Here is a 21227-nt window from a genome sequence, read left to right on the forward strand (position 1 = left end):
ACTTTTAGTATGGTGGGGATCTTCACTAAAACTGTTGCGAAAAGACTTCAGATTAAAACATTTAGGCTCAGTTGCATTATCATTAAAAGGGAATGCTCAAAATAATGTTTTTATTTGGTATTGAAGGAGAAGTGAAGTATTTGCAAAGACATAGCATCCTGTCCTGTTTGATAATTTTATTCAAATTTAGATTCTTACAACAGATTTTCTTTTTACCTCCCTGTGAGTACTTGCTGCTGCTGGTCACCAGTGTAGGTGGCCACTTCCTGCTGGCAGAGGGAGCATGACTGACCTCTGGAGGTGCATGATGGGAACAAAGACAGTGCGGGAGGTTTTTCACATCACCACAGAAAGAGGTGAGATCTGCATTTTGTTTTTGCTTTTAAAAAATAGCTATTGATTTTCTTAGCTAATTTAAAAAATGAGCTCAAAAGCTGAAAAGAACAATTTCACAGAAAAATCTAAAGAAAATGTTTAGAAAATTACAATTCGTATTTACATGATGATGTGGATGTGTGCGTCAGCGGTTACTAAAACACATCTTGCAGCCAGAAGAAAATCTCATTATTCGAACTGATCCAAAGTTGGAAAGAACATTATTCATTGTACCATCTGGGTTTGATCAACAAATCGATTCAATACTTAAAAATAAAATAAAATTTTTTTTACATCCTGTGCCCATGAAGAGAGATGTGGCTTATGAAACAGTAAAGCCCTGAATTTATGGGATATTTTACAGCGGCTGGAAGGCGAATGTTTTACACTCTTACACATATTGTTTACTGTGACTTCTGTTGCGTGAAAAACGATCGACGCCACATGAGTTATGGCTATGGGTCGCTCAGAGAGATTGAAAAGCTGGATTGTGAAAACCTGGCATAAAGTTTTAAACAGAATGAGTAAGTTTTATGATCCAAAACAAAGGAAACACTTACAACTGAAGTTCTATCTGCCTCAGTAAAAAAAAAAAAAAAAGTCAGCCAGCGTTTCTGAGCTTATAATAATTTGGGCATTTAGGACTTTCATGATTTAACACTGTGTGCTAAATAGATTTTAATGGAACAATACAGAGCTGCGCTTTTCACATGACTTCTAATGAAATGTGTCCAAATTTTGTACTTTTATTTGGTATAAATAATCATATCAATATTACGTTGTTTTTTGCCACTCTGTATTACTGCTGATCGTTTGAAAACGTTTTAATAAACATCTCAAACATCAAGCATACAGTAATTTAAATGAAACTTATAGACTGTTTATTACCCCATTAACTGCACTGAAATTGAATTCAAAGTTTAAAAGGAGATGCAGTACTCCATTTTCTGAGAAAACACAGCGGGAACGTTGAGTGCAGAATTACTGCAATTCAATGAAGATGCTGAAACTGGGTTAAAGTTAAAAGTAGTAAAACGTTAGCTAAAAAGCAGCAAAAGGCTAGATAAAAGCAGCAAAGGGTACCTAAACTATAACAGTAAAAAAAAGGTTAGCTAAAAGGTAAAAATAAAATAAAAAGCTAGTTAAAAGTATCCAAAAGGCTTTCTAGAACCCAAAAGTAGCAAAATGCTAGAAAAGTCAGAGCTATGTTATGTAGTTGTAAATGTAGTTAAAAGCTAATAGTTGCATAAAAAAAGCATGCTAACGCAAAATTCAAAGAGAACAATGTTTATGAAGAAACTGATAAGATCTCAATGTCTATGCAGAAAAAAAATCTAAATAAAGTTGTTGTTTTTTAAGTATAAACGTAAAGTGCTCTACTTCTTCAGGCGGCTGAGGTAAGCTGGACTCGTAAACTCAGTCCTCACCTCCTTCTACAGGTGTGTAGTGGAGAGCATCCTGGGTTCCAGCATCAACGTGTGGCATGGAGGCTGCAGAAAGAAAAGCTTTGCAGAGAGTGGTGAAGGCTGCACAGAAGACTGTTGGAGTCAGCTTTCCCACCATCACAGACATTTAAACCTCAAGATGCAGGAAGAGGGCCAACTGCATCATGAAGGACCCTACTCATCCAGCACACACTTTTTGCCCTGCTCCCCTCAGGCAGAAGGTTATGGAGCATTAAGTTTAGAACCACTAGACTGAGGAACAGCTTTTACCCTGAAGCTGTTAATCACTATAAAAAAAATTACTGTATTGCCACTTTATCTGGTGATATGTAACTTATCTGTGCTGCTGATCTCATGCTGCTGATTATCTCATGCTGCTGTATTCATTCATACTCATCTATTCACTACAGACTCATGTTCGGGCTGCTATTTAATATACCGTATTATTTTACATTATTAGTATTTAGTGTATATCTTAGATCCTTTAGTGTATTGCATGGCATTCGTTTAGCGTATATCTTTGTGTATATCTTAGATCCTTATATACTGTTTCTTTTTATAGTTTATATTATTGCTATTTTGGGTGTAACTGGGACCTGAGTACACAGTTTTGTTCCATCTCATGTACCACATGTAATGCGAATGACAATAAAGATACTTGAACTTAATAAACAAAAGCTATAACTGTTTTGATTCATGAATGGCTGAATTATCACAAAGTATGAAGACAGATTGTAAAAACAAATGAAAATAAGGAAAGCATTGCTAACGCTGAATTAGCATTTGTGATTAGAATAATGCAAACTAACACTGAAAGAAAGTATGCACATGTACACAACAGAAGGAGCATGCATGCTGCTTGCATTTTCCCTGCATGCCTGTCTGTTTTTACGACATGGACTGTGAAGTGTTTGCCGATGTTGCCGTGAGAACTGTCAAAGGACAATTTACACGTCAAGTTAAAGCAAAATATAATGCCACTGATATGAAGTCAGAGAGCCACCGTGCCAGGATGTGGGTCGTGTAATCTTTTCATTGTGACTTGCTTCTTCTGTGTGACAACCAGAAAAATGTGTGTGTGTGTGGGGGGGGTGAGGGGGTGGGGGGTGGGAGTAATTACATTAATCCAAAGCAAATAAATGTTTGGCATCCCTTGAAAAGAATGTGGGAAGTTTCTGGAGATTGAACAGACTTTTGAGTCCCCAAACCTCAGGCTTTGAATGTTTGATTCATAGACTGAGAACACAGACGGGGTATCCACACAGCGCTAAACTGGTCGCCACAATTCCTCCTTTGTCCTCTTGTTATGCTTTCTCTCGTTCTTTTGTTCTTTACTACTTCCTCTTTTTTTTCAGGATTTATCTTGCTCTCTGTTTCTCTCCTTTTGAAAATACATCATCTACTTAAAACTGGTCAAACCTTGAAATAATTCCAAAACATTAGGTTAAAAATAGCATTAATTGATTCTTTGTAACTTTTTAAAGGCATTTTCTTTAACAGCGGCATGAGAACAGCTTTTTTTATTTGACTGTGAATGATGATATGGGTCAGCGAAGCCTAGAACCCATTTGTATTATTATTTTCTGATCTTTAATATTTGTTACCGTTGCTGATGCAGTGAAGTTCTGCCCATGTCTCTGTGTGTGGTCATTTTGTATAAAACACATAAAAGATTAAAAAAAAAACTTTCAGAAAGTGATCATTACATTATTACAGTGTACATTTACAACTGATGAACCCATTGAGAATGGCTGCCACAGTAAAGCAACCTTAGAAAACACAAAAGGGGCTCTAATTCAGTCAGTTTTGCAGTTTTTACATTTGATGTGGTAGTAGGTGAGTTTTATCCTCAATTTATACTTTAACCACTAACTAATCCTTTGATATCTGTGGTTAAATCTATGGCATTAACTACTAAGAGTTGCACTGTGTATGTTAGCAAACTTTCTCATGAACCGCTGGTTGGGCTTTTATTTTATTTTCAGAAAGTAATTATTGAATGTACATCTACAACCGATTAACTTGTGGAATCAACCCAACTTGAGATGGCTGCCATAGCCAACCGGCTATTAAATATGAAAAAAGCAAGGATTGTGTCAGGGGGTGGCCAATGGTAGCCTTGGTGATTATAGATTGATCTTCGGCAACTGCAATCATTTGAGGAAACTAGACTTTTAAACAATATAAAAACTAGAAAGCATGGCTTTCTCAATTTTCAACAGGAGCCTCTTTTACACTTAGATAAAGTCACACACCAAAATAGAAGTTGGTACCTCACTTATTTTTCAAGTTATCACACTCACAGCATGCACATACCGACAGATGGATGGATGAAGGGTATTTCTATTTCCCCCTCTTCGCTCCGTGATGGGGTACAAAAAAAACCCAACAACAACTAAAACTAGGGATTTTTGGCCAATATCCGATATGCCGATATGTTAAAACTTATTTGTCTGATAACTGATACCAATACCGATATTTTTCCCCCCTAGATCTACTTACAGAGACTACATAGCTTTCTCTGTTGTGGAATTTAAATACTACATCTGCATGGTCTTTGTAAATTCAATGCACGTTTTATCCAGTCCAGAAAGATGAGTGAACCCGTTTAATGTATGAATATATCTCAGGATATGTCATACTATATATATGTCATACTACAGTGGCCTGCTCCCAAATGCAGATGCCAAAAAGGGTCTGAAAATGATGTAACACTTCAATTTTGATTATGTTTAATGGTATATTTATTCATGACATTTACTCTCTAACACAATGACAGCACTCGAACAGTGCAAATTTGTAAATTTTCACAAATCTAAACTCAACCTTTTCACAAGCGACAAGTGAAAAGTGCATAAGTAGTAGTGCATTAATAGATATACTTGACAGTTTCTTAAATTAACAAACTAAAACAGAAGCCTTTTATTTCAGTGAGTTTTTTGATGGAACGGCTGATATTTAACTTTATCGCTAATATCGTCCGATATCAATACCATGCCGATAATATTGTGCATTCCTAACTAAAATTCATTATTTTTTACTGATATTGAGCCAAAAAAATGGTGTGGTAGAAACTGAGTCATTTACAGAACTTACATCTAGAAACACACATTACTTTCTGAATGTTTCGGAAAGATCCATTCAGTTATTCATTAGATGTTCTGCAAATGGTACAGATAAGCAAACACACATGGGCACATACATCCAGACATAAGCAAAGACATTATGCCTTTTGGTGGTGGGCGATAATCAAAGAATAAAAATCTTGACTTTGACATTTTTTCCCATTGACCCTTTGATTGTGGAAAGTTAAGAATTGAACCCACCAACAGGTTTACCAGCATGTACACACTAAATTTAATTCAATTTTTTTCTTAAACTCTACACTTCCAAGTGTCAGCATTTATTCAAACATAATTCCATTTTAAATTTTATTATTTATTTTTCTATTGCTAATAAATTAAACCGAGAAACATTTCATCTGCATTAGAAGACAGACAGTTTAAATAATCAAATTCAGAGATATCGGTTTGTGCCCATAAAAATAAAATAATTAGACTGGAAGTACAACGGGTAAACAGAGCAGCAGGCACGATTGCTAATCCCGTGAGAAACTTTTGCAGACAATAGTTATAAAATAGTTTGCCATTTGTGTTACTTCCATTGTTCCGCCTCTGTTTTCAAACACGCAGTGTCTCCATGCATTCACGCTGTGACCATAAACAAACGCGCACAGTGTCTCGAAGTGTGTTCACACCCTGTAATGAAAAAGGATAAGGGCCAAACCCAAACCTATAGTTGGAAAATAATTTTACTCCAACGTACAATAAGTGTGTGAGAAATACATGTGAGTGGGACTCTTCTCACAGTATATCACCCAATAGTTGTGGACAGAGCTTGGGAACAAACCTTATTCTCCCAGGCCCTGTTGTCTCATGGTGTGCTTGTTGAACATGATGATGATTTATGATGATGGCACACTGGAAGCACTGTACAACCTAATTTGTTCTGCGTAAAAAAAAAATTTTGACTTAGAAGATTATAGGGCCTCATTACCATGGCGACAAATGTGTCACCGCACATCGGTTCTGTCTCTTGGTTGTTATGAACACGCGGAAAACAATCAGAGTCCTTAATGAGGAACTTCTGTTGAGCTCCAGATGAGTTATTGTGGTGATGTAGCTGCTGAAAAGAATGTAAGATTTTGTGTCAAACAAACTTTTATATGGGGTTTGGAGTTTAGCTGCCTTGTTTTTGACATCGACAAAACTACTTACGGTAATCTGAAAAGAATAACTGAGGTTTGAGGTTGGAGATAAAGTCACTTGAATCAGGGAAGAATGAGGTGATTGCAACGTGCCTCTCAGTAACGCAGCTGGACTGAAAGGAGACGTTACGTTGACTAAATCGTGTTTGTCATAACACTGATTACCAGCCACTTTTTAATGTGATCTTTAAAAAAGATCAATTGTCTCTGTATTTTTTATGTGAGAAAGCTTCAAAAGCAGGCAATAATTTAAATGACTTTGTTAGCATTTCATAAACTCTTTAATATCATTGATTTAATTGGCTTCCTTTTTGTAGTTTTGCTGCTTTTAATCGATTATAAAAAGCTCCTTTGAAGCTTTTAAACCACATGCTGTTCAAATTATTTTTTAATTTAAAATTTCTCTCAAAGAAGACTGTTTTTGGATGCATTTAGCTTGTTTACAAGTACAACTGAACAACATAGTAAAGTTTAGACTGGTCCTATTACCACATACAGCCTTGAAACTTGATAGTGGCCTTAAGACTAAAATAGGTCAATTTTGGTTACAAATAACAGATTTGGTCCAATTCTTATGATGTTTTAGATGCATACTATAGTCTGTTTAGCTTATGTGTGAACCATGACTGACTATTGAGCCTTTTAAGCATTTTTGTGCTTCAAAGTTCAGAACAAAAACATTTGATTATTAAATAAAGGTAAAGATTATTAAATGAAGGTTCTTAATGACGTTGTTGAAGCACTGGATGCTAAGGATTATTGTGCTGCACTTTTCTTAGACCTGTCTAAAGCTTTTGACACTGTGGATCAGAACATCTTGTGTCATAAACTCTCAGAAACCGGTTTCTCAGAACACACCATTGGTTGGTTCTCTAACTATCTTTCAGACCGGAGGCAATGTGTTCAACATAATGGTACTTCCTCCAGTTATTTAACAGTCAACAATGGTGTACCACAAGGCTCGGTCTAAGGACCCACCCTCTTTACAATCTATATAGATAATGTAGGTAAAAACATCCCTAATGCATCCATACATTTCTATGCTGATGACACAGTTGTTTATTGTCAAGCTAAAACTGTTGCTAAGGCTTTCCAGCTTTTGAAATCTGCATTTGACATCATCCAGACTGATTTGTTCCACCTCAAACTTTTCCTAAATGCCGACAAAACCAAAGGGATGCTTTTTTCAAATAGGAAGTTGGTCCCAGCAGTTCTTCCTCTGATTTCATCCTCAAATGGTGTCCCCATTGAGTTTGTTGATTCCTATAAATATTTGGGTATCTTGGTCGACTCACATCTCTCTTTTAAGCTCCATGTGGAAAACTTGGTAAAGAAACTGAAAATTAAACTGAGTTTCTTTTTCAGAAACAGATCCTGTCTAACTCTGAATGCTAGAAAACGCCTTGTATCTGTGACCTTCCTTCCCTCCATTGATTACGGTGACATTATTTACATGAACGCTCCTACAAGAACCCTGCAGATGTTGGATGCTGTCTATCATGGTGCACTAAGATTCATAACTGGCTGTGATTATCGTACCCACCACTGCACCCTGTATTCACTGGTTCACTGGACATCATTAACTTTACGCAGACTCTCCCACTGGTACATTTTCATCTTTAAATCACTTCTTGGTCTGCTGCCTTCATACATCTCCTCCTACATGTCTCTGCGTGAGTGCAGCTACAGCGTGCGCTTTCAGGACATTATTACCTGCAGTGTTCCCTCAGTGAGGACTGAACTAGGCAAAAGGGCCTTCTCCTACTCCGCTCCTGTTTCTTGGAATATCTTACAAAAAGATCTGAAGTTCTCGACCTTGACCTCTCTAAGTGGCTTTAAGAATCTGTTGGACTCCTGGCAGGGACCAATGCAGACATGTTCCTGTTTTTAGTTTTCTACATTCGCCTTAAAATCTAGCTGTTTTTTTGTTACTTTTCTTTTCTTTTACTTTTCTTTTTTTTTAGCCATCCTATTTGTAAAAAAAAAAAAAAAAAAAAAAATTGTATGACTTTTTATAACTGTTTATTGTTGTTGCTGTTGTCCATTGTTGTCATCATTCTTTGTTGAAATCAGGTCTCTCTTGTAAATGAGTCCTCGAGGCACAATGGGATTTACCTGTCTAAATAAAGGTTGAATGAATGAATTGATTATTAAACCTTTAGGTTTTGAACCCTGGACCATTTGAGCAGCTTATTATAGTAAATGAATACATTAAAATATATATTTTAAAATCTTGATCTGCAGATTGTGTCATGGTTATCATGTTTTTTGTTTACTCTATTACTTTTCTGTTTGTACATAGATTGTTTTCTGAGCTTTTCTACTTCTGGTAAAATGACGTTACTGAAGTTTTTCTGTGAATTTTCCACTGAAACTTGATAAAACTTGAAAATTTTTTCCTCCAATTGTAAAACGCATGGATGTTTTTTAATAGAAATAATTTGGAAAAATATGTTGTTTTATAAGAAACACAGCCAGATGTTACACAGGAGCCTTTAAGGTGGAAAAGTTAAGCAGGCAAAATGTGAAGATGCATCTTTTTTTTCTAGTCGAGTACTGTATTTACTATAATTTTTTGCACTCAGTTCAGTTTTATAGGAGAACAAACATCAGTTGTGCCACATCTAAGAGCTCTCTCCTCCTTATATCAGATGAAGTTAGATGCTATAAATAATTAATCTGATTCACTTCACCTTAATATGTTTCTATCATTTACATGTGACCAACAGATATATATTTCAGTAATGTTTCTAAGAAGTTTATAGAGCTGAAAGAAGGACATACAGCAGAGAGCACATGTTTGTGTACACGACTTTGTGTGTATGTGTGTGTGGGATGTTTAAAGGTGGGAGAGTGATCGTGTTTGTGTGTGGTTGTACGTTATACGCGCTTGAGATGCGCTTGGCATTTAGAGTTAACCGTCAGCATCTGAACAAACGCCCAGAGAGCAGTTTGGTCGGATTTCTTCACACCTCTATAGTTAAAAGAGCTTTTCATATCTACAGTAGTCTTTGTAAAGACGATGAAGCATATTTCTTAAAAGAGAGTGAATTGTGCAACCCCTGAATGATCTCCAAGCTGGTCTGACATCTGTATGGAACATTTTGCAAACACTGATATGAACAACTCACACCTCAGGTGTCTGTGCTTTCTGATTATAATCAAACTTTAGGCTCAAAAGGAGTGCTTAACTTTAAAATTGCACAAGAAGCAGTATCAATTAAACAAAAGACATTACTGTCATATCAGATCTTGAAAAAAAGTATCCAACAGTGGTAACTCATAAAATGTATCATATTTAACAAATAATACGTAAGCAAACCTTAAACTATTTACAAGTTCTAAAAAAACAACATAAACTCTTTACAAGCTAAAAGACAACAAAAACTGTACTTATGAAAGAGATGAAACGACAGATCCAATTTAAAAGGCAGTACTTTGACTCAAAATTCTTAAAGTTATAAAAAACAATAAGATTGAAAAGCGCTGATTCCTAAAAACGAATCTTGTTTTATTTTCTGATTGTTCATGCAAGATTTGTAAAGTTTGTATATACAAAGTATATATATATATATATATATATATATATACCTGATCACATGCTCTTGAGCAAAGATGGAAAATTTGTGGTGATGCAATAAAGTGCAAAAATCATTAAAGATGAAGAAAAGCATTTTGCCAGTTTTAAAATATTTGGTCAAACCTTGAAAATAATGAAATGCAAAATTGAAGGATCGCACACACACAATGTGTTCGCTCTTAGAGAATGTATTGTGAATAACTCTCATCTACAGTTAATTTTAGCTCTCTCTATATATAAATGACGGACTTACAGTTACTTATGCATTTGCTAATGTTGGTAGCTGTGGTAGCCATTTTTAACTGACTTGAATTCAAATGGTAATCTGTTGCAGAGATACACCTAATGAATACTTTCTAAACGTTTCTTTAGAATCCGTTCAGTGGCTCAGAAGATATTTTGTTAACACAGAGACCAATAAATACGTACACATAGACACAAACGATCATTGCCTGCTGGTTATGGTGGTGAGCAATAAATATATTAGACTAAATAAAGTGTATGAAAACAGGATCTAAGGCCAGCACTAGTTAAAAGCACATTTTATATTTGTCGACAAGAGTCCGAACCAATAAAAGGCCTTTAATGTTTAAGTGTAACCAATTTCAGCCATCTGCTTCTGCTTATACATTTTTAGTTTATCCAGTTGTTTTTTTCCAGTAGTCCAGTCTGTTGGTGATAAAAGCATTCATCTGGCTGAACTTCTGAGAAGATAAGAGTTGATTTTTGTGGATTTTTTAATGTTGTGAAACTCGAGTCGGGATCAGAAAGTGAAGCAGAGTTACCCCCAGCTCCAGGCTTGGTGTTCAGAGCCAGAGATTTCTCTTCTCTTTCTGGGCTTTTTGCTCTGGAAAATTACCACAATCATAATGTTTGAATTAAAGAGTTAAATAGTAAAACTGACTTCATTCAGTGAAGCACAAGGGGGGAAACAATGTGAATCACATCAAATTCAAAAGTTACATGAAGGTGATTTATATTTAATATTCCTACCAAACTAACAGGATTGTTTTTAAGCCGGCTGACATCTGTCAGTGTTTGAGTTATGTCAAACATACATTTTGAATTGACAATTTTCTAACACTTTTGATTCAGAACAAAAAAATAAGTTGGACATTAAATTAAAAATAAAACACAAAGTATGGTGATGAATAAGTTGTTTGTTATCACTGAATATTCCTCAATTGATTACTTTAATAAAGACTGCAACTCTTTTTATTCTTGAAACAATGTTTAAATTGAAGGTCTAGCAGTCCTTAAAGAAATGCATATCCTCTGCCTGCTTTCATGCCAGAGTTTTAAACTAATATTGGTGTCCAATGTTGAGAAGGGATCTGGTCAAACCTCATAAATTATGTTATTCACAAACTCATGGCACAATGTGAGTTCTCGTGAAATGTGTTAGTACAAAAATGTCAAGGTACTCTCAGCTACTACAATAGTTTTAGCCGTTTATGTGTACTTCATGCTACTTCAGGAGTCCTCTGGGACAACCAAGTCCTGAAGTCCTCCTTCTTCAGCTTGGCCACTTCACCTTCAGCTGGTCATTTGGGTGCCGCCCCAACAGAGACCAATGATGTGACAGTTGCTGAAAGCTGCATCTGCAAAAGAGGCCCTGATCATGGCCCATTTGGATTCCACGTCCCCGACCTCCCCTGGGACATGTGAAAAACTCCCTCAGATGTGTGAGGTGAAAGCTGCATGGACCAAGGGCTCCACCAGACATTCTCAGTTCACCCTAACTATGCATTTGGGTTTACCAGGTCTGTCTGGTAGCCTCCCCCACCACTGGATCCAACTCACCACCACGTGGTGATCAGTTGACAACTCTTCCTCTCTCTTCACCTGAGTGTCCAAGACATAGGGCTGCAGGTTCAATGGTGATTACAAATCAATCATTGACCTTTGGCCTAAAGTTGCCTGGTACACTTATGAACGCTACGCTCAAACATGGTATTTATTATGGACAAACTACGTCTAGCACAGAAGTCCAATAAACGGACACCATTCAGCTTCAGATCAGGGAGGCTGTTCCTCCTAATCACCTCCTTCCATGGCTCCATCATGACATTGACTCCATCATTGTCCACCCAGTAGAACACGGAAATCCCCAGATGGCACCCCTTCCGTGACACCATCCAGCGACCCCAGAAAGGCCGAGCAATCTGAACATTTGGTTCATAAGCACAGCCGACAGTCAGCACCTTCCCTCCTGCAGTCCAAAGCTGCAGAAAGGCAACCCTCTTGTTCTCCAAGGAAAACTCTAGCACCAAGGAATTCATCCGGGGGCTTGTGGGTATCCCCACACCCGCCCGACACCTCTCTCCCTGAAACTCCGGACTAGAAGAGAGTCCAGCCTCTCTCCAGGAGTTGGGTTCCAGAGTCCATGCTGTGCGTAGAGGTGAGCCCAGTTGGAACTGCTCTACCTCACACACAAGTGAATACTTGCTTGTCAAAACAAATGTTAATAAAAAGGCTTTTGTGGAATAAAAATTACTATTTTACTTTTTGTTTACATAAACATGAAGTGTGTCTGTTGATTACTCATTCAAAAACAATATATTGTTGCGTTACAAGTTTTGAAAGACTTAGTAATTTTTAGTAATCTTTTTTCTAATTGCGCTTTTAAAAGTTTTTCTGTGATGTAAAAGAAAATAAATTACAACGAATGTAATTTTGCATAAAATACAGTATGACTTGAATATGTTTAAATAAGGAAAGAAGTAATCTTTCATAAAAAAATTAAAATGTGCATTTCCCAAAGTAATCTATCCCCTGATCTTGGAAATTTGATCTAATTTTGAAAAAAATTTCTATAGTGAATTAAAAGCAAAATGTTTTTTTTTTTAAGAATTAAAGAATTAATTCACTTTTCTTTAAATTATTAAATCCTCTAAGTGTATATAATTTGTCAAAAGAAAAACACTTTTATTGACAACTTTCTCTTAACTTTTCTGTGTACAAAACAATAAAAATTTGAAATGTTGGCATTTTGGATATTCATATCTGATCTTGTGGTTTAAAGAGACATTTGGTGTGATCAGCTCACAACCAGGTGCAGACAAAACCCTGTGAAACACACAAACCACAGCCCTACCTGCCAGGTACTACAGCGTGGTACTCGTGAAATCACATTTCCTCGGCTGCTCCCCGCCTGTGTCTCGGGGCTGAGCGTCGGGGCTTTTTGACACAGTGGAAGGCTCAGGCACTCAGAGATACCACACCATCCTTTTTCTCTCCTTTGATGTTGGCGGGGCACCTGAGGGAGAGAATATGGAGAATGTGTTGATTACAGAATCTGGTATTCAGAACACATTGATCCTGGATGCAGCGTGCAGCGAGAGGCTCGGCGAGGCAGTTTGATAGTTTGTGGTAAAAGTGTTGGCAGGGCCAGAGCTCTGCTCCTGCTGCCAAGTCTGTGGTTTCATATTGTGGTTATCAGCGGCAGATGTGAATCAAACTATAAGCTTTAAGCTTCTCTTGATCAGTGTAGCCAGAAGTATAGAGTTTACTTGGTTTACTTGATTTGGAAGTATTGTATATCAAATGGGGCATGCTTTTATCCAAAGCGCCTTAAACAATGATAGATGAGGGCTCAGCCCCCCTTTCAGTGAAGCTCAGTAAGTTTTGAAGGTGTGCCTTTAAAGTAAAATCTTTAAGAATGGCTTAAAGCTATCGCTCGGATGTTTAAAGTAGATTTCTGTTGGAAAGATAATGAACAATTAATATCTTACCTGTTGTAGACAGCTCTTTGAACCTCAGTTTGGAAAAAAAAAATGTTTTAATCTGACCTGACTGATGAGCTAATGGCTAGTCAATGACAAAAGTTTCATAGTGGTTTGTGGGAATACTTTTATGATCCTTTACACTTTGGTCAGTTTTATATTGCACAATTATTCAGACAGAACTGTGAAATGTGATGCTGTAAGTGTCTCAGACTGCTGCTGCTTTTTCTGAATGCAAATAACCATAGACTTCTACACAAACAAACATATAATGTGAACTTTAGTGTTATAAAGGTTTAGAAAACAGTGTTTCTGAGATTGGAGTTGTTTTAGGACAGCAGTAACCCATTTTTAGTCTTGACCCTATTCAGACCTGATATTTAGATCCTCAATCCAGAAAAAATGAAACTGGGCACTTTCACAAAACAGTTCTGCAGAATGGACACAAAGACCTTCTGCCTCTGACCATTCATAAATTACTAATTGAAAAAAATCCTGCAGACGTGCACATGTGTTATTTTGGACTGATACTAAACTATGTACAGTAATGTTTGTCATTTAAATGCCAGCTACTGATATAAATAAAAGTGAATGCACCTCATTTCTGTTCACCATCAAAATTACATCCTCTGCTGGTTAACACTTCATCTCCAAAGCTGCAAAGAAGCATGTGAAAGGCAATCAGTGAAGCAGCAGCGTGACACATGCACTGTTGGGCAATGCTACAGCATTACCTCAGTTTCCACAGCACAAGGCAGCAGGTGGCTGCATGAGCGACGTGGCGGTGACTATCAGCTCATCTCTGCCAGGCTGATACACAGAAACTGACTGTTAACCATGCCTACGCTACATTTCCTTGGACGGCATGAATGAGAGATAAAGATCGCCAGCATCTGCTAGGTGCCACACACAAACAGCACACTGCTCTATTTCGCTCACATGCATGCAGACGCACACACAGACACACAATGACAGATGAGCTGCTGCTCCACTGCAGCACTCTGACCACAGTTGAGTCTTGACATTTTCTCATGCCTCCTTTGCATTTACTAAAGTTCAGACAGGAAGGACTCGTCTATTTTTCATAACATGTGCCCCACCTTTATGTTGCAATCAAAACAATAAAAAAGATTAAATACTGAGTGACTTTAAATGACAAACTGCTTGTTTCCGCTTTGTTTTCTGCTTTCCTTTTTGATAAATCCTATAGTTAGGGTTGGCTTGTTATCGCGCCTTAAGCTTAGACTACTAGAGGACAAACTGACCTAATTTCCTTAAATGATTTGCTAAACTTGAATAGTTTTCATCTGATACTATTTTTATCTTAACATGTGATTCTTGACCTGCCATTGTGTATCTGTTCCTACCAAACGCAGCCAGTTGAAGCAGATGGCCGCATGTCCTGATCCTGGTTCTGTTAAAGGTTTCTTCCTCATGAGGGAGTTTTTCCTTTCCACTGTCGCCTTCATGCTTGCTCAAGATGAGAGTTCTGTGACGGAGTTAAATTCAAAGCAGTCTTCTCAGATAAATAGTGTTAAATTATTATTTTTATATATGAATGTTACTGTGATGAATTCTGTTGTGACTTGGCGCTATATAAATAAACTGAAATGAATCACTTTTGAAGTACTGTATGCTTTTATTCACCGAGTTAGCGTCCGTCAACACCCATCAACCATAAATTTACGAACACTTTACCTGACAGTTAAATTGAACAACACTTCATCTTATTGCAACATAAACTGCTGGTAAATATTGCAGTTTGTGATGGATGTTAATTTGAATCTTCCCAAATAACTAAACATTTTTGCAGGCCAATCACTTGCCTCAAATGACGACAGCACTGCTTTGATACTTAGGAATGGGTCACAAATGTCAAACAACATGAATAGTTCTTTTGGTCTTAAAACAATCCCCAAATATAGTGGTTATGGTATGTGAGGGCATCTGTGGGAATCCAAAGAAACGCCACCCCATAATCCACATGGGCCCATTAATTGATCTAACATCAATGCCACAAACTCCAGGACACAACCAGATGATTGTGTCTACTTTACTGGTCCATCTATTGCTTCTGGTGGCTAAATTGAGATCTAGTTAATATAAAATTATATACATAATATTAATGTTATGTCTGAGCGATGTTGGTTTTTCAATACAAGGTCAGTATGAGGTCTAATCATGACCCTCTGAACACATAATAAGAGCTAAAACTCAAGTTTATTGCTTGATAAAAACACTAGTTGCTCACATCAGTGGGTCTGTGTGATTGGTAAACAATGATGGACAAACAAGCACATTAATCATCTATAACAGTCTGACTTTCTTTAAATAGTTAATGGCAAAATTATAAACAAAATTCTTGCACAATTTGTAAGTGTTCAAACTGTTTATTGAGAATAACTCTCAGCTACTACCCCATCAAATTTTAGGTAAACATACGTACAATTACTGAGTTGTAGCCATTTTTTTGTGGTTTTAAGATAAGTTGGCTGAAGTGGCCTTATTGAATCGGGTTTACTGTACTACAAATATTTTATTTAAAATTTAATTTCTTAATCTGCCCTGTGATGGACTTGTGACCGCTCCAGGTTTTTTAACACCTCCTGCACGCTGGCTGCTGGAGAACGGCACCAGCTCTCTGTGGCCCAGAAAGGAGAAGCAGGCAACAGATGGATGGATTTCTCAATCCAGTTTTTTGCACCCACAGAGTATATTGTTTATTTATTCTGCGTAAAAAACATAAAAAGCAATAATGACAATTAAAAAAGTTCTAACAATAGCCCTTTTATGCATTATTTTGTAGATGTAGTCGTGATATTTTATGAGCCCTGACGTCCACAAAAATTGTCTCACAATATCAACCCCTCCCTTGCTGTTTCTTTTTGATGCTTTTGGATTGCGTCCATTAACCGAGTGAGTGACTTAATAAAGCATTTGGACCGTCCTTCTCTTTCACCATCCCATTTAACAGTGGATATCTTTCCAAATTTGAAGCAGTGGAAACTCTGAGCCACTAAATTGTCCACAAAACGTTTTTTCCTCTAATGATTCATTTGATCCCACAGAGGCGAAGGTAAAAAGGTTGCTGCTGTTGGATCATTTGAACACGAGCGAAGTGATTTACATCCTTGTATTAACCAGACGCTGTATTATGGACTTCCACTTTGGGCTGGAAAAAGCAGCAGTGAATAACATCATAGGAGAGGGTTTTGGGATGGATGTGACGGAGGGAAGAGAAAGGAGGTGGAGGAGTTTGAACGCTGCCTGAACCACAAAATTAAAAAATATGAAGAAAGATGACAGGCCGCCTCATTTGTCCATATGTTGCAAATCTTCGCATCTGTTTACAATTTATTTTATTTACTTTGGGCCGAGCAGATTAACATTTTCTTCAGTGTTTGTTGTGTTCTGGAGCGGGTTTTCTCTGGCACTCGGTGGCGCTCGTTTGAAGTGAGCACAGCGCCGGCTTTGAAGCTTTGGTGGATGAAAGCAGAGCATCCAGATATGACTCGAGGATAATCTAGAAATGAGTTTTTGGCTGCCTCTGAAGGCGACCGACAGGCGACAAACATGTTACTAGCTGTTGATTAACTGTTACTTGAGATCCAGTGATGCAAGGGCACAGAACAGAGAAGGAAACTCCTAAATACACATAATCAAATGAGTTTAATGTGTTTATTTAATGATAGCAAGCTGTGGATGTAATGAGTAAAGAACTATCTGTTTTTATTCATCGTTTTAAGTATGAGGGATGCTGACTGCTATATGTCACTGTTTCCTATTATGAGCGCTATCAGCAGAGCTTGAAAGCATTAAATGCATCAGAATGTTTTATAATAGATCAAAAAAGTGTCAGAGAAACACAGCCTGTTAGAAATCAGTGACATGTTTGCAGAACAGCCAGCTGGCATTATTTAAAAATGATCTAAATGTTGTTGTTTTTTTCTTTTTAAAGGCAGATCACTTTGTCTGCTGCTGACTGTCAGAGGCAGAAGTTACTGAAGTCTACAGGAGATATAATGAAATCCAACATTTAAATAAAAGAAACTGCGGAAAAAAATTAAGTAAATTCAATGAAAAGCCCATCTGACCAGGGAGAAAACGTGTTTGGCTTTAACTTTTCTCCCACAGTTAATCTTGTTTTTAAATATTTTGCAAGTTAACTAAGAACATTCGACTCTTATAAAGACAATAACTACCAAACTGGAAGATTTTCTTCTAAAAGAGATGTAACAGAAAAAAAACTTACCAGTAAATATCTTTTTTGTGCTGTAATTGGAGTTATAAAAACATGCAACACTTTACATTTTAGTATATATACTAATATATATATATATATATACACACATTACATTTTGGCTTTGCTGTACCTTATACTTCCCTCTGTTCAATAGTGTTTTATACTTTGTTAAGCCATGTTAACAATGTTGTGTTATGCTGTAAAATAAGCCCATTTTACCCATATGAGGACTTTTTTTTTTTTTGTTACAAAAGTATGTCATAACCATGTAACAAAATACAACTTCCTGTTTGAAGAGGAAGCTTTATTTATACATAAATCAGGTCCATCTAATCACAAATATCCAGGAGATATGAAAAATGCATCTCAGACCAGAGCTCAGGTCTCAGGAGGATATATATATATATATATATATATATATATATATATATATGATTATTCTGTTTAAACTGTAATATAATAAGAAACTAACTAAAATAGCTTCTAGGAGAAACAACCCAATTTATAACTCAGTGCCTAGGTAGTTATAATAATTAACTAGTTTGACCCAGCTTACTGGGTTAAGATTTATATCCAGAAGTTGAAATAAAATGATTGATTTGTTAAACTACAGCTACTTATAATTTGAGTTTAAAACAACAACTCAAGCTCTGGGTTTTCAAATGATCACAGTGCTAGCTAGCTGGTGCTAACTGCTATTAGCAGTAGCTAGCTAGCACCAACTAATAATATTTTAGTAAACAAAATTCTTTGTTTAGCGGAAACATGAGTTATTAGTTCCAACAAGGTTAAACATTTTCTTACAAGCTGTTTTTCCACATCTTACCTTTACTTTTATACCCTAAAAGAGAGGACCAGTTAGGTTAGTTTCCCTTTGTCTTAAAATGGCGGGACAGTGAAGAATGACTGACAGGTCTTATCTTGGACTCAACCAAACTTCTCGACCCAATAATAATAATAAGTCTGCAGTTTTTAGGGAAAATGCAGAAAGACATGTTGATAAACAAATTATTTTTTATTTATAAAGGAACTTTCTAAAAATATAAAAGTCAATCAAATTTATTTATAAAGCGCATTTAAAAATGTCAGCCATAAAGTGCTTAACAATAAAATCAATGACAGTAATTAAAGAAAAACAAAAGTTTAAAATATGTTTTAAAAAAAACCTATTTATTTACAGTGGACTATTTAAATAAAAATGTTTCAGAACAGTTTCATAAAATATAAGCGTTGAAAACCAAAATAAGCAAAAAGTTAGGTTGTTTCTAACGTGATACTTTAGGTTTAACAGATTGTAACCAACAGCGCCACTTAGTGGGGAAATGCTTAAACTGCAAGCAGTTCTTCAGTAGCTGGTTTAAACTTTCTGCTCTTCAAAAGGCAGAATAATGATGATGTGATCAGTTCTCAGCTTTAAACTTTCATTAGAAAATAAGTCCAAAATCAGTTACAAGACATCCTGTATTTTTTTTATTCACTAAATAAATAGCTTGTTTATTTTTCATGCAAAAATAATTATTGTAAATCTCTTCTTTTTTTCATTCAACCTTAATTTATACAACAGGCTAGTCTCATTGAGTCACGAGGACTCAATTACATTAATTATAATTTTTTAAACAATCAAAGATAGTTGAATATCAGTGGCTTTGAATTTCTTTTCTTCTGGCTTTTTTCAAATAAAATTAAAATATGTTTATTATTGTGCTGTGTTTAGTTTTTAATATGTAGTAAAGCCTTTAAACTCATTACAATAATAGGTTGTCTCATTTGCTCTCTCTCTGCCTTCTCTTTTTATTTATTTTTTAAATTTTTTGCCAGCATGTTAGAAAGGAAGCACCTCGGTGTTTGGCTTAGTTCCATTACCATAACCACACGACTCTGTTTCTCTGAAATCCTGCACACAAAAATAAAAGCTGCAAATCTTTGCATTGTTTTGCACAATTAGGAGGATGAGGCATGCCAGAGCCGAGTGTATAATTTCCATTGCATGTCTCATTTTGCATGTTGCAACTTAAGATGAGTTTAAATTAGCAGGTACAGCACATGAGAGCCAGTGCTGCACAAAAAGATCAAACTAAATATGTGTAAATAGTATTTTTTCTGTCTCGACTCCTATTCATAAGTTTGCTCAGTCTGAGGCATTTACTTATTTTTAAATACTTTAAAAGATAAATATCCTCATTTTTATAAACACTTACTTGTTTTTAATTTTGCTAGTTATTTCTTTCTTTATACTATTTATGATTTTTTTTTATTGCTAGTCATTGATATTTGTCTTTTTTCTTTGTTTATGCTGTTTTGATTTTTGTTTATGATTATTGCTTTGTGCTTAATGTAAAACTTGTTGAATTGCTGTTGTTTATTAAATGTGGAAAACAATAACCGAAAATTGAAATATAAATGTATTTTTTTTCCCATTCAACCTTTATTTAGACAGGTTAATGCCACTGAGCCTCAGGGATTCATTTACAAGAGATTCACTTCAAGAGAAAAAGTTTTAAATCTATCATCAAAGAATAACAACTTTATTATTATGTTATATTTTCCATCCATCCATCCATCCATCTTTACCTGTTTTTGTTCGTTTTTATATAATTTCTTCCATTTTTTATTATGGTCTACTGTTGTCATCATTCTTTGTTAAAACAGGTCTCTCTTGTAAATGAGTCCTCGAGATTTAGACTAACCTGTATAAATAAAGGTTGAACAAATGAATTCATCTTTACCTGCTTCTTATTATATTCTTATTATATTATTATAATATTAGTTAGTATTAAGACGTGTTTTCATCTCAAGCTGAACAATTTAAAGAGTGTCATTTGTGATGAAAGTACAGAACTAATGATCAGTCAGCTGTTTGATGCAGAGGCGTATTCCTCGAACTACTGCGCATGCGTAAAAAGTAAAGCGCATGTCAAAGAGAATGCTGCAGTTACCGTTTCATTGCGTTTATTTATTTATTTTTCTATTTTGTAATCTGTCTGTCAGCCAGAGTTGTCGCAATCAAATGTATGTATACATTTTTTTTTAAGTTCAAAAACGTTGTAAAATCTGTACAGTATTAATATTAAGCATGTTCAGCACACCCCCTGGATGAGAGGACATGGATTAAGGCAAGCCCATGTAGCATACAATACATTTTCGCGCATATCTGTTTTTGATTAAAAGCATTCCTTTTAATTAATAACATTCCTACTACTCATAAATAAAACTAAATATATTTCCAATAACAATCATACAATTACAAAATATAAATGTATATTTCAAGGTCCACTCTAAATAATAGGTACAGTATTTGAAAAAAATCTTAAAATATTTAGTGAATCATTTTAATATTTAATGATACGAACATATAGTTCAATTCTCTCTAGTCAATAAAAATAGATGACCTGAAGGGCTTTCTACATTTTATACATCTCAATAATTACTCAGACAAGGGTTTTCACTTTACCTGTGAGTTTTTAACTGCAGTTATCCTCATGGAGATTCTCACCTCATGAACATTGTAGATATATGAAACTGTATATTCCATCCTTCCATCCATCCATCCATCCATCCATCCATCCATCCATCCATCCATCCATCCATCCAT

This window comes from Nematolebias whitei, chromosome 14 (genome assembly GCF_014905685.2).
Source record: "Nematolebias whitei isolate Nwh7 chromosome 14, NemWhi1, whole genome shotgun sequence".
Taxonomy (NCBI): domain Eukaryota; kingdom Metazoa; phylum Chordata; class Actinopteri; order Cyprinodontiformes; family Rivulidae; genus Nematolebias; species Nematolebias whitei.